This window comes from Tinamus guttatus, unplaced genomic scaffold, assembly GCF_059628265.1.
Source record: "Tinamus guttatus ecotype Peru unplaced genomic scaffold, ASM5962826v1 Tinamus_guttatus_pri_ptg000182l, whole genome shotgun sequence".
Taxonomy (NCBI): domain Eukaryota; kingdom Metazoa; phylum Chordata; class Aves; order Tinamiformes; family Tinamidae; genus Tinamus; species Tinamus guttatus.
Window position 1 is genome coordinate 808,771 of NW_028288716.1, and position 12,412 is coordinate 821,182.

General features: G+C 45.9%; 1 pseudogene; it reads left to right on the plus strand.

Annotated features, from left to right (window-relative positions):
* Positions 1–12,412, plus strand: part of LOC104565637 (very long chain fatty acid elongase 4-like) — a 90,616-nt pseudogene continuing 78,204 nt past the window's right edge.

A 12,412-nucleotide genomic window follows, 5' to 3' on the forward strand; every position in this document is an offset into this window, starting at 1 on the left:
ATGGCGTCTACTTGGCAGAGAACCTCTGCCAGAAAGACTGTGGATATGCAGACTGAACCACCACAGAAACATGTGGCAGTCCAGGTCTCTGGCTGCGGGGATTGTCTGAGCCTCTCCATGTTACCGGAGAGTAACAAAAATAACGCCTGCATTAGGTGGAAGCAGGTGGACAACCTGCTTCGCCTGGTGGTGGAACTGAAGGAGGAGGTGGAAAGGCTAAGGACCATCAGAGAGTGTGAGAAAGAAACAGACTGGTGGAGCCACTCTCTGCAGTTGTCCCAGGTAGTGCACCCAGAGAACCCACCAGTTCGTTCTGAGATTCCACTACCCCCTTGCCATAGAGTGGAGGGGGCAGAATTGGCAGTATCAAGCCAAGAACAAGACTGGGAACATATCCCTGTTCGAGGTGACAGGAGGGCCCCTTCCCGGCCCACCTCGCCCCAGCAAGTAGCCATATCTAACAGGTGTGAGGCCCCGGAACTTGAGGGCCTGACAGATGAGGTCAAGGACCAAGGCCCATCTAGGGGGTTGTCTAGGGTAAGGCAGTCAAGTCCACACCTTAAGACTGCCCCCACTAAGGAGAAAAGGGGCATCAGAAGAAGCGGCCTGTGATTGTTGTGGGGGGACTCCCTGCTGCAGGGCACAGAAGTGCTGATCTGTAGACCCGACCCCTCACCCGGAGAGGTCTGTTGCCTGCCAGGGCCTCGGATAAAGGATGTTGCAGAGAGACTACCAAGACTTGTCCAAGTGCCTGACTATTATCCACTGTCAGTGTTTCATGTGGGTGCTAACGATGCCATGGGGAAACAGAATAACATGAAGAGTAACATTAATTAACTGAGTAACATTAAGATTTCAGAGCCCTAGGGATGGCAAACAAAGGTCTGGGTGCCCAGGTTGTGTTCTCCTCTAACCTGCCAATGTGGGGAATGGGTATGAGGAGGAAAAGGTGCATATTACAGGGTTACAACTGGCTGTGTCGCGGGTCTTGGCAACAGGGTTTTGGTTTCTATGACCATGGGAACTCTGTTTGAAGACTACCAGCTTGTAGGGAATGATGAGAACCACCTCAGCAAGAGGGACACACGTGTTTTTGCCAAAAGGTTGGCCAGCCTGGTTAGATGGTCTTAGTTTATAAACTAAGTATGAATGGGGATGGGGAATGTTACACGGACAGGGCAATCAGTGGTAGACAGCCAAAGCCAGAAGGTATCCAACAGGAGTATGGTAGTGGGGAAGTGAGTATAGGAGATGATTATGAGGGTTCTCTTTCATGCCTCCCAGGAAACCTGCAGGCTTGATTACTTCCCTTAAATGCCTGTACACCAATGTGCAAAGCATGGGGAATAAACAGGAGGAACTGGAGGTCTGTGTGCAGTCCCGGCATAGTGATCTCATTGCAATTACAGAGACATGGTGGGATAGCTTACATGACTGGAATGCTGCCATGGAAGTCTATGTGCTCTTTAGGAAGGACAGGCTGGAAAGGCGAGGTGGTGGAGTTGCTCTTTATGTTAGGGAGCAACTGGCATGCATAGAACTCAACCTGGGGGTGGATGATGAGCAAGTTGAGAGTTTATGGGTAAGGATTAGAGGGCAGGCTAATGTGGGAGACACTGGTATGCATTAGCTACAGGCCATGTGACCAGGATGTGGAAGTTGATGAGGCCTTCTACAGACAGCTGGAAGTAGCCTCACAGTCTCCGGCCCTGGTTCTCATGGGGGACTTCAACCACCCTGACATCAACTGGAAGGACAACACAGCCAGGCACAAAGAGTCCTGTAGGTTTCTGCAGAGCATTGACGATATCATTTTAACACAGATTGTGGAGGAACCAGACAGGAGAGCTGGGCTACTGGACCTCATCCTAACAAATAGAGAGGTACTTGTCAGAGATGTGAAGGTGGGGAGTAGCCTTGGCTGCAGTGATCATGAACTTGTTGAGTTTAGGATCCAACCAGAAGGAAGCAGGGCTGTAAGTAGCCTTGTAACCATGGACTTCAGGAGGGCCAACTTTGGCCTCTTCAGAGACCTGCTTGGAAGAATCCCATGGGCTAGAGCTCTAGAAGGTAGGGGGGCCCAAGACAGCTGGTCAGTATTCAAGCAGCGCTTCCTTCACACTCAGGAGCGATGTGTCCTTTTGGGTAAGAAGTCAGGCAGAGGGGGCAGGAGACCTGTGTGGATGAGCAAGGAGCTCCTGGAAAAACTCAAACAGAGAAAGGCACTATACAGAAAGTGTAAAAAAGGACATGCTCCTTGGGAGGAATATAGGAATATTGTCAGGGAATGCAGGGATGTGATGAGGAAAGCTAAGGCAGAATTGGAATTAAATCTGGCAAGAGATGTTAAAAATAATAAGAGCTTTTTCAAATATATCAGTGGCAAAAGGAAGATCAGGCAAAACGTGAGCCCACTGGTGAAGGGAGCGCGTGCCCTGGTTAAGAAAGACACAGAAAATGCAGAGTTACTGAATGCCTTCTTCACTTCACTGTTTACCAAAGGCAGTTCTCTGGAATCTCAGGCCCTAGAAACCAGAGACGGTGCCTGGAGAGACGAAGACTTGCCCTGGGTAGAGGAAGATTGGGTCAGAGAGCGCATAGGTCTCTTGACATCCACAAACCCATGGGCCCTGATGGGATGCACCCGAGAGTGCTGCAGGAGCTGGTGGATGTTATTGATAAGCCGTTCTCCGTCATCTTTGAAAGGTCCTGGAGAATGGGGGAGGTGCCAGAAGACTGGAAGAAAGCCAATGTCACACCAGTCTTCAAAAATGGCAGAAAGTAGGACCCAGGCAACTACAGACCAGTAAGCCTCACCTCCATCCCTGGAAAAGTCATGGAGCAGCTCATCCAGGCTACTGTCCCTAAACATGTGGAGGATAAGAAGGTGCCCAGGAGTAGTCAGCATGGATTCACCAAGGGGAAATCATGCTTGAATAATCTGATTGATAGCCTTCTATGATGGAATGACAGGCCAGGTAGATGAGGGGAGAGTGGTGGAATGTCATCTATCTCACCTTCAGCAAGGGTTTTGACACTGTCCCTCACAGCATCCTCCTGGGCAAGCTCTGGAAGTGTGGGATAGATGAGTGGACAGTGAGGTGGATTAGGAACTGGCTGGCTGGCAGAGCTCAGAGGGTGGTGATCAGCAGTGCACAGTCTAGTCGGAGGCCTGTGGGGAGCAGTGTCCACCAGGGGTCAGTCCTCAGTCCAGTCCTGTTCAGTTTATTCATCAATGACCTGGATGAGGGCACAGAGTGCTCCCTCAGCAAGTTTGCTGATGATACAAAACTGGGAGGAGAGCTCTTACCCCAGAGGGCTGCACTGCCATCCTGAGGGATCTGCAGAGACTGACAACCGGGTGGTGAGAAACCTTATGAAATTCAGCAAGGCTAAGTGCAAGGTCCTGCACCTGGGGAGGAATAACCACAGACACCAGTACAGGCTGGGGACTGGCCTTCTGGAGAGCAGCTCTGCAGAGAGGGACCTGGGTGTCATGGTGGACGACAAGTCGACCATGAGGCATCAGTTTGCCCTTATGGCCAAGAAGGCCAATGGGATCCTGGGGTGCATTAAGAAAAGCGTCTCCAGCAGGTCCAAGGGAGGTGATCTTGCCCCTCTACTCAGCCCTGGTGAGGCCGCATCTGGAGTATCGTGTCAAGTTTTGGGCTCCACAGTACAAGAGGGATGTGGAGCTGCTGGGGAGAGTCCAGCACAGGGTTACAAGGATGATCAGGGGCCTGGAATATCTGCCCTATGAGGAAAGGCTGAGAGAGCTGGGCCTATTCAGCCTGAAGAAGGGAAGGCTGAGAGGGGACCTGATCAGTGTATGTTGCACCTTGTGAAGAAACGGACTCAGTCTGGGGTGCAGAGTGAGACAACTTTATTTCCAAACCGACTTCTTTTTATACTTTCTTAACACAAGTGTTGCAAAGCGCACAACCAATCAGCATCTGGCCACCTGCGCGGTTGTCTGGCTTTGTTTCTTTTCTTCTGGCAAGACACGTCGCACACAAGGCAGGGGGAGGTGTTCCTCAGTCCTCGTCTTTCTCGGCTCTGTCCCCCATCTGCTGCAAAGACTGACACCCTTGTGGTTAACTATCTGCTAACAAGGTACTATTGTCTTTGAACAAGCCTCCACATCTCACCCTTCTTTATTTGTTTTTGTTTGAACAGCCATGACTTAATTAAATGATCTATCCTTAAACACATAACAAGAAACAAAGCAGGCACACTAACAATAAACGAAATATGCCAAACATCAACAGGCTGTCCTACTAGACAGGTTACAAACGGATTTACTGGACTAGATAGTATAACATGTCCTGTCAAATTTGATTGGCCAGAATTACAGCTTGGGACAGCATCCACTGCTGTGTGGATGATGTCACGGTGGTGTGGATGATGGTGATGACTGTGTTAAAAAAGGCTTAATCCATCGAGCAGGTACCCATCTTGGCCCTGAGCCTGTAGAAACACAAGCATATCCTCTACCCCAGGTTATTAAAGAAAAAGGCCCTTCCCACTGATTTGTCTGTGGGTTTTTGATGATAACCTGGGCTTTATCCTGAACTTTGTGTTGTCTCTGTGAATCAAAATGTTGGTATATAGGGGGGCCCTCTTCTGTCCAGCGATTTAAAAAATTCAACACATAGCAAGCTTTCGCTATGCGTTCCTGTGGGGATAAGCCTACACTCCCCCTTTTTTGTTTTTGTAACATATTTTTAAGGGTGCCATGTGTGCGCTCGATAATAGCTTGGCCTGTGGGTGAATGGGGGATACCTGTGATGTGTTGGATTCCCCATTGTTGAAAGAATATTTGTGTTTTTTGCGCTATATAGGCTGGACCATTGTCAGTTTTTATAGTTTTTGGCACTCCCAATATTGCAAAGGCCATAATAAAGTGTCGACATACGTCCTTGGCCTTCTCACCTGTATGTACAGAAGCATAGATACAGGATGAGAAGGTATCAACAGAAACATGTACATATTTAAATCTGCCAAATTCAGGGATATGCGTTACATCTGATTGCCAAATTTCAAGCACAGAAAGACCGCGAGGGTTTACACCGATGGATGGTACTGGTAAAATGCGCTGGCAGTCTGGGCATGACTGTATGATTTGTCTAGCTTGTTCCTGAGTCAACTGGAACGACCTCCGTAACGCTTTTGCATTTTGGTGATAAAAGTCATGCGACAAACGTGCTTGTGCAAAGCGATCTGGCAGAACTACAGCTCCTGCAAGGCTGTCTGCTTGAGCATTACCTTCGCTAATAGGTCCAGGCAGTGAGGTGTGCGAGCGTACATGTTGGATAAAGTACGGATAAATCCTTCTGTTTAATAGCCATCTAAGCTTCCAAAGAAGCGCAAAGAGGGTCTCGTTTGAAACCTCTTTTAAAAACGAATGTTCTAACCTAGAGACTAATCCTGCAACATAGGCAGAGTCTGTTATAATGTTAACTGCAGAGGGCCATCGCGTAAAGACGCGGACGACTGCAGATAATTCCACTATTTGCGGTGAACCTGTGACAACATGTATGTCGCTCTCCCAATGCCCTTCATCATTTCTCCAGACTACAACTGCACGACCTGTCCTACCCGAGCCGTCAGTAAATACTGTAAGAGCATCAGGTATTGGCGTAAGGCTCAAATGGCAAAGAGGTAATAGAGAAAGAGAGTTGAAAGACTGTATGATTTTATGTCCTAGAAAGTGAATACTTATCTGTCCTGGATAATCTGCCAAGGCACACTGAAAAACAAAAGACTGGTGAGTCAAAAAGGTTAATTGTTTTGTATCAAGTGGTAAATAAATAATATTAGGCTCTGTGCCATCTAGAAACATCAAACGCTCTCTTCCTTTTTGAATAACCATTGCAATCATATCAATAGCGGTGGTGACAGTTTTGCCAAAATTATGAGGCAGAAACACCCACTCTAAGATTATTAATGGACATGCGTCCTGTGGTATCCATTGTGCTAATAGGCCATAAGGTTGGAAGCTAGAATAAAAAACAAAAAGACTGACAGGATAATTCTGCTTTCGTCTGTGAACAGTCTGAGTGGTTAATTTGTCCACAACTTTACCAAGCGCAGCTCGCGCGGGAGGGGTGAGCTTTCTTGAGGATGTCAAACTCGTGTCTCCTTCTAAGAGCTTAAATAGAGGATGTAATTCTTCTGTGGAAATTCCTAAGGAGGGACGGATCCAATTAATAGTTCCCAAAAGTTTTTGAAGATCATTCAAAGTCCTTATGTCTGTCTTTAAGGTCAATGATTGTGGTCGAATTTGATGATCAGAAATTCTCCATCCTAAATATCGCCAAGGCGGACTTTCCTGTACTTTATCTTCCGCAATTCTTAATCCTGCAGCTGATGCTGCTCGCGTAATCTGATGCAGAGCCTCTTCTGCTGTTTCCTTTTGCTCTGCAGCAATCAATATATCGTCCATATAGTGATAGATGAGGACATTATCAAAATATTTGCGTATTGGGCTTAAAACTGCTGCCACAAATTGTTGACATAATGTAGGACTATTTTTCATGCCTTGTGGCAGAACTCTCCAATGGTATCTGCTATGCGGTTCCATAGCATTGATGGAAGGTACAGAAAATGCAAACCGAGGTGCATCTTGCGGTGCAAGTGGAATGGTAAAGAAACAGTCTTTCAAATCGATTACTATCAAAGTCCATGTTTGAGGTAACATTGCTGGAGAAGGGAGTCCAGGCTGTAAGGCTCCCATATCTTCGATGACTTCATTGATTTTTCTAAGGTCATGTAACAGCCTCCAGGAATTATTTTTCTTTTGAATTACAAAAACTGGCGTGTTCCAGGGGCTTGTAGTAGGAACTATATGACCAGCTTGCAATTGTTCATCTACTAACTTGTGTAATTGCAGCAGTTTATTTTGTGGAAGGGGCCACTGATCTACCCACACTGGCTTGTCCGTTTTCCAAATCATGGGTGGGACCTGCTGCTGGATAGTGACCCCTAAGAAAAATCCGTGCTTAACTGCATGCCCCATTGACTCAAACAGTCTCTCCCCCACAAGGTGATGGATCCAGGCAATATAAATGGCCTAATGTTTGCAGTTCTTCCTTCTGGGCCAATAATATTTATCAATCTTTTGCTTTGCATTGGAGTACTCTGCCCACCAATTCCTGAAAGCGATGTATGTGCCTTAACTAGGGGTAAACTGTTTGGCCATTGTGAAGCAGCGATGACTGTAACATCTGCTCCACTATCTAAAATTCCTTGTACATTAAATTTTATCAGTCCTGCTTGTAGCGTACAGGATATCTGCGGGCGATTCATAGTTATCTGTTGAGTCCAGAAAATTTCATGCCCTGTGGACCCAAAAGAGCCTGTGCCATGGTTAATGTTTGCAGCGTTTGGTGTCTGTGGTAAAAAGTATACTAATTGTGCTATTTGGCTTCCTGCTGGCACAGTACAGGGTGGTATCGGAGTCCATACCATTATCTTAATTTCTCCTTTGAAATCTGCGTTGATAACTGCAGGTAACACAAACAGCCCTTGTCTCGTTGTTGAAAATCGCCCAATCAATAGTGCTGCCATTCCTCGCCCCAGGGGGCCGTGGACACCAGTTGGAATTAGCACAACTGATGTATCAGTAATTAGCACTTCTATTGTGGTGGCCAGGTCCACCCCGGCGCTGCCGCCTGTGCTGGCGCACAAGCGGCGGCTGCTTCCCGGTGAGGCCGCTCTGAGGGGTGATTTGCTGTCATGGCGCGACCCCCCGCCGCGCTCCGCTTGAAGTTTCCCGAAGGGGCTAGCGGTCGACCTTCCTTATCAAATTTTGATCGACACTGATTAGCATAGTGTTGTCCTTTGTGGCAGCGCGGACATAGTCCAGGCGCTCCTTTGTTTGCTTGTGTTTTCGGACAGTATTTACGAATATGCCCAAATTGGCCACAAGCAAAACATGGCCTTTTCATAGACATTGTTGCAAATGTTTCGGCCATCAGTGAATATTCATACTGTTTGGTACCGACATTAATACATGCTTTTAGCATGTCATCAATAGTAGGATCCTTTAGTGGCCGCAAAACTCTCTGGCAATCAGGGTTAGCATTCTCAACTGCTAGTTGCTTAAAAATGTAGCTTCGTGCTTGTTCATTATCAATTTGTTTCTCCAGAGCCTCATTAAGCCGATCCAAAAACTTCATATATGGCTCATTCGCATCTTGTCTTATGCTAACAAAAGGTTGTCTTTGTTTACCACTCTCCGGAACGGCCTTAAGGGCGCGGAGAGCAAGTGCCTTAACTTGTTGCAAGCCCTCAGGGGGGATTTCTGCTTGTGCTGTTGTAGCACTGTGATCGCCCTCCCCCATTAGCACGTCCACAGTAACAGCCCGTAAAGGACCTTTTTTCGACAGCCGCTGGTTTTCCTCCCCCTGAGCTCGAGCAAGCTCTCTCATTTTCGATTCCCACATCGTGTATTGCATATCAGTCATAATGAGGCGAAACAAAGTTTTAAAATCATGGGGAGTAAAAACCGAAGAATCACAAAGAGATTGTATAAGGTGGGTGGTATATGGTGCGCCAAGGCCATGATCTGTCACCGTACGTCGCACGTCCTTAATAAGATTATACGACAAACCTTCCCAACGCGGATTCTGGTCTGGTGCACAGATAACGGGAAAGGCTTTCAGCATGCCCACATCCCCCGCCTGTTTTGCTCCTCGTTTTACTGAGGCCCATTTATCGTGAGGATCCGGGGGGTATAGGTCTGGCTCCTTTCCAGGGTCAATAGGACCCGGACCAAAAGGATCATCGTCCTGTTCATCAGGTGGCAGTACCGCAAAGGCTTTTGCAGCACGTTTTCTTTTCTGATTCTCATCAGGACACGATTGAGGTAAAGGAGGCGCGGAGGGGATGGCAGGGGCCCCGATCCCGTCATTTATGTTCGACTGCAACCCACTATGAGATTTCAATATTTCGAGTACAACTCGCCATTGTGGCAACAGGTTAGCAGCAGCCTTATCACCGCGCGTGGCACTATCCCACAGTCGGACCCCAATTTGGTCCCATCTTTCCAGATTAAAAACATTCTTACTATTCACCGAAGGATCGTCTTTAGAAGCCCATGCAAGAACCTTTTGCAGCTCTTCTTCACCTAATTTTTTTCTTTGCGGTTTCAAGTTTTTAGGAGAAGCTTCTAAATCGTCCTTTTGTTCCTTCATTAGGTATGAACCCATAGTTCCCAGCCGCTTACCTCTTTCCTTTCAAGAGGCTTTTAGTGTGCACACAAAGTAAGCTTCCTTTCAGCTTGATCCTTACGCTTCCTTTCAGCGTGATTCCCGGGAGTTCAGCTGGGCGGTGCAACCGGAGAGACAGCTAGTCTTCGTGCCCCACGTTGGGCGCCATTTGTTGCACCTTGTGAAGAAACGGACTCAGTCTGGGGTGCAGAGTGAGACAACTTTATTTCCAAACCGACTTCTTTTTATACTTTCTTAACACAAGTGTTGCAAAGCGCACAACCAATCAGCATCTGGCCACCTGCGCGGTTGTCTGGCTTTGTTTCTTTTCTTCTGGCAAGACACGTCGCACACAAGGCAGGGGGAGGTGTTCCTCAGTCCTCGTCTTTCTCGGCTCTGTCCCCCATCTGCTGCAAAGACTGACACCCTTGTGGTTAACTATCTGCTAACAAGGTACTATTGTCTTTGAAGTTTTGGGCTCCACAGTACAAGAGGGATGTGGAGCTGCTGGGGAGAGTCCAGCACAGGGTTACAAGGATGATCAGGGGCCTGGAATATCTGCCCTATGAGGAAAGGCTGAGAGAGCTGGGCCTATTCAGCCTGAAGAAGGGAAGGCTGAGAGGGGACCTGATCAGTGTATACAAATACCCTAAGGGAGGGAGTGAGGAGAGGGGGGCCAGCCTCTTTTCAGCAGTGGCCAGCGATAGGACAAGAGAAAACGACCACAAACTGAAACACCAAAAGTTCCACAGGAACTTAAGAAAAAAATTCTTAGTGACAGAGCACTGGAACAGGTTGCCCGGAGAGGTGGGTGGAATCCCCCTCTCTGGAGATCTTCAAAACCCGCTTGGACACAGTCCTGTGCCACGTGCTCTAGGTGATCCCATGGGTGCAGGGGGGTTGGACTAGATGATCTCTAGAGGTTCCTTCCAGCTTTAACGATTCTATGACTCTATGATTCTGATATTGCTAAAGCATATTCAAAGTATGCACTCTGTCTCACATTGCTATGGTGTTTTTTCCCTTGTCTTCAACTAACTGTGTTTTAATCCATTTTATGGAACTTAAAAATGCTGTTGAAACCAACTTCAGAACATGTCCACACAATATCACATCATGGACTGGAATATCATGGCCTGGAATCCCATGATTCGAGAGGGGTTGATATTCTGATTTTTGTGTTTCTTTTTAGAAATACCCTTTAACTTCTTTTTCCTAAGACCTGGGCACAAATATGAGTGTGAAGAATGTGGGAAATGAAATTTTGCTGTGCATCTTGTGCAGCTTTTTGCAACTGCATAAAATGAAGAATTCCCTGGTGCAAATCATTGTAGCTTTTTCTTCTGAACTAATCAGCTGAAAATCTTTCTTTCCCATTCATCTATGGTAGGGTTTTACATAAGTAAGAGCTGTGGCCAGGCCAACAGGAAAGAATCTTGCCTGTGAGGTTTCACTTATGATGACAAACAGAAAACAAACCAAACCAAACCAAACCAAAAAAATCTGTTTCAGGAGAGATGTGTTAAAGGCACATCAAAGTATTTTTTCATGAAATGATGCTCTGTGACTCTGGACCATGTTCTCTGATCACATGAAATATATGTATTAGATAATAGAATGTAAAATGGGTGTCAAGGAAATATATACATCAACATCCTTTGTTTTGCCCATAGGCCTTATAACTGTAATGCTCTTTTAGTGGAGACTTATGTTTTTCTCTTTTACTGTTCAAAGGTGTGATTATGATTTGGAACATTTTATGGAAAATTAATCTGATATAATCAAAGGTATAGGAGAAAAGTCAACTTTCATGGAGACATTTACAGAGCAAGCTAGTTTGTCAAGTTCTACTTTTCTGCAGATTATTTTTATTACCTCCCTAATAAAGTTTTTATAGCAGTATCAAAAGATGCAATTTACTATAGTGGAGGGCAATATGCTCCAGGCCTGATATACATGTACAGAAGGACATTTTTGTTGTGCTCGTCTCTAAAGAGTACTGAGTACAGAGGCTATTTTTTTCACGTCACAAAATCTCAACTATCACACTTTGACTCTGTTGGTGTATCTTACATTGTACATAACAATGGTAAAAACTATGCCAGTAGTTTTTGTTACAAAGAGGAGTCACATGCACTCAAAAATTTGTCAGCATATCAGTACCTAATCTTCCATAGTGTGCTAACTGTACTAAAACTCATGTTCAACTTTAAGATATACTCCATAGTGATTTGAAAGACTCACAGCAGTGATGATGAAGAAGCATTTAAAATTTACATTTTTTTTTCAGATTATCATATCTGTTAAGAGGGTGTCTGCTCCTGTCCTTATGCTTTTTTTGGTGGGGGGAGGATGCGTGGGGGAGGCGGTAGGCTTGTTTATGGCATGGAGGAGAATCCCATTTTTTTTTTACTAGTTGTCTTGAGACACGGAACCTGACTGTAGCCTTACAAATGAGCTCATTAAACTTTTAAAATGAAGAAGTATTATGAAATTGTAACAGTCCCAAGATGCAGGAAAGCACTAATGTGTATGAGCAAGCACCTTTTTTACTGCTGGTTCTAATGACCATGCTAATTAGGTCTGCTCAGATAATTTTACAATCACAAAAGAATCAAAATCCGTTTAAAACATCCCCATACCTTGCTGCACAAAATTTCATGGCCAGTTTGAGCCACTTGATCCATGTTCTAAATCTTTTAAGGTTGTAGGGGGAAAGGCAGAAGCTGCCAGAGACCACTAGATAGGATTGGTTGAGATTGTGTTTCCTCATTTTCCAAGATGGTGACATGGGAGTATTGGGAACAGAGTGAGATTCCAGGCAGGGGATGTAGACATAGGGCCAACTAGATGCTCAGCCAGTCTAAATGAGTTGAGTTCTAGTTAAGCCAGCGGCCCAGGGAGATTACCAGTGTGAGGTAAGCTAGCTGGCATCAGCTACAAAATTGTATACAAAAGCAGCTTATGGCAGCAGAGAGCAATTGAGGGCATTTGTCTGTGAATGCCCATGCATTTCGGAGCTGATCTTTCCAAGTGCCCTAGATTCCCATTAAATTCAGCACCCCATAATATGCTACCAAGCAGGAATCATATTAACAATGACAAGTAGAAAAACTGTAGATTTTGAGGTTCAAATGTTTCTCTATTCAGATAAAACCTGCATGGTTATTTTTCTGCTTAAGACAGGGATTTTCAGTGTG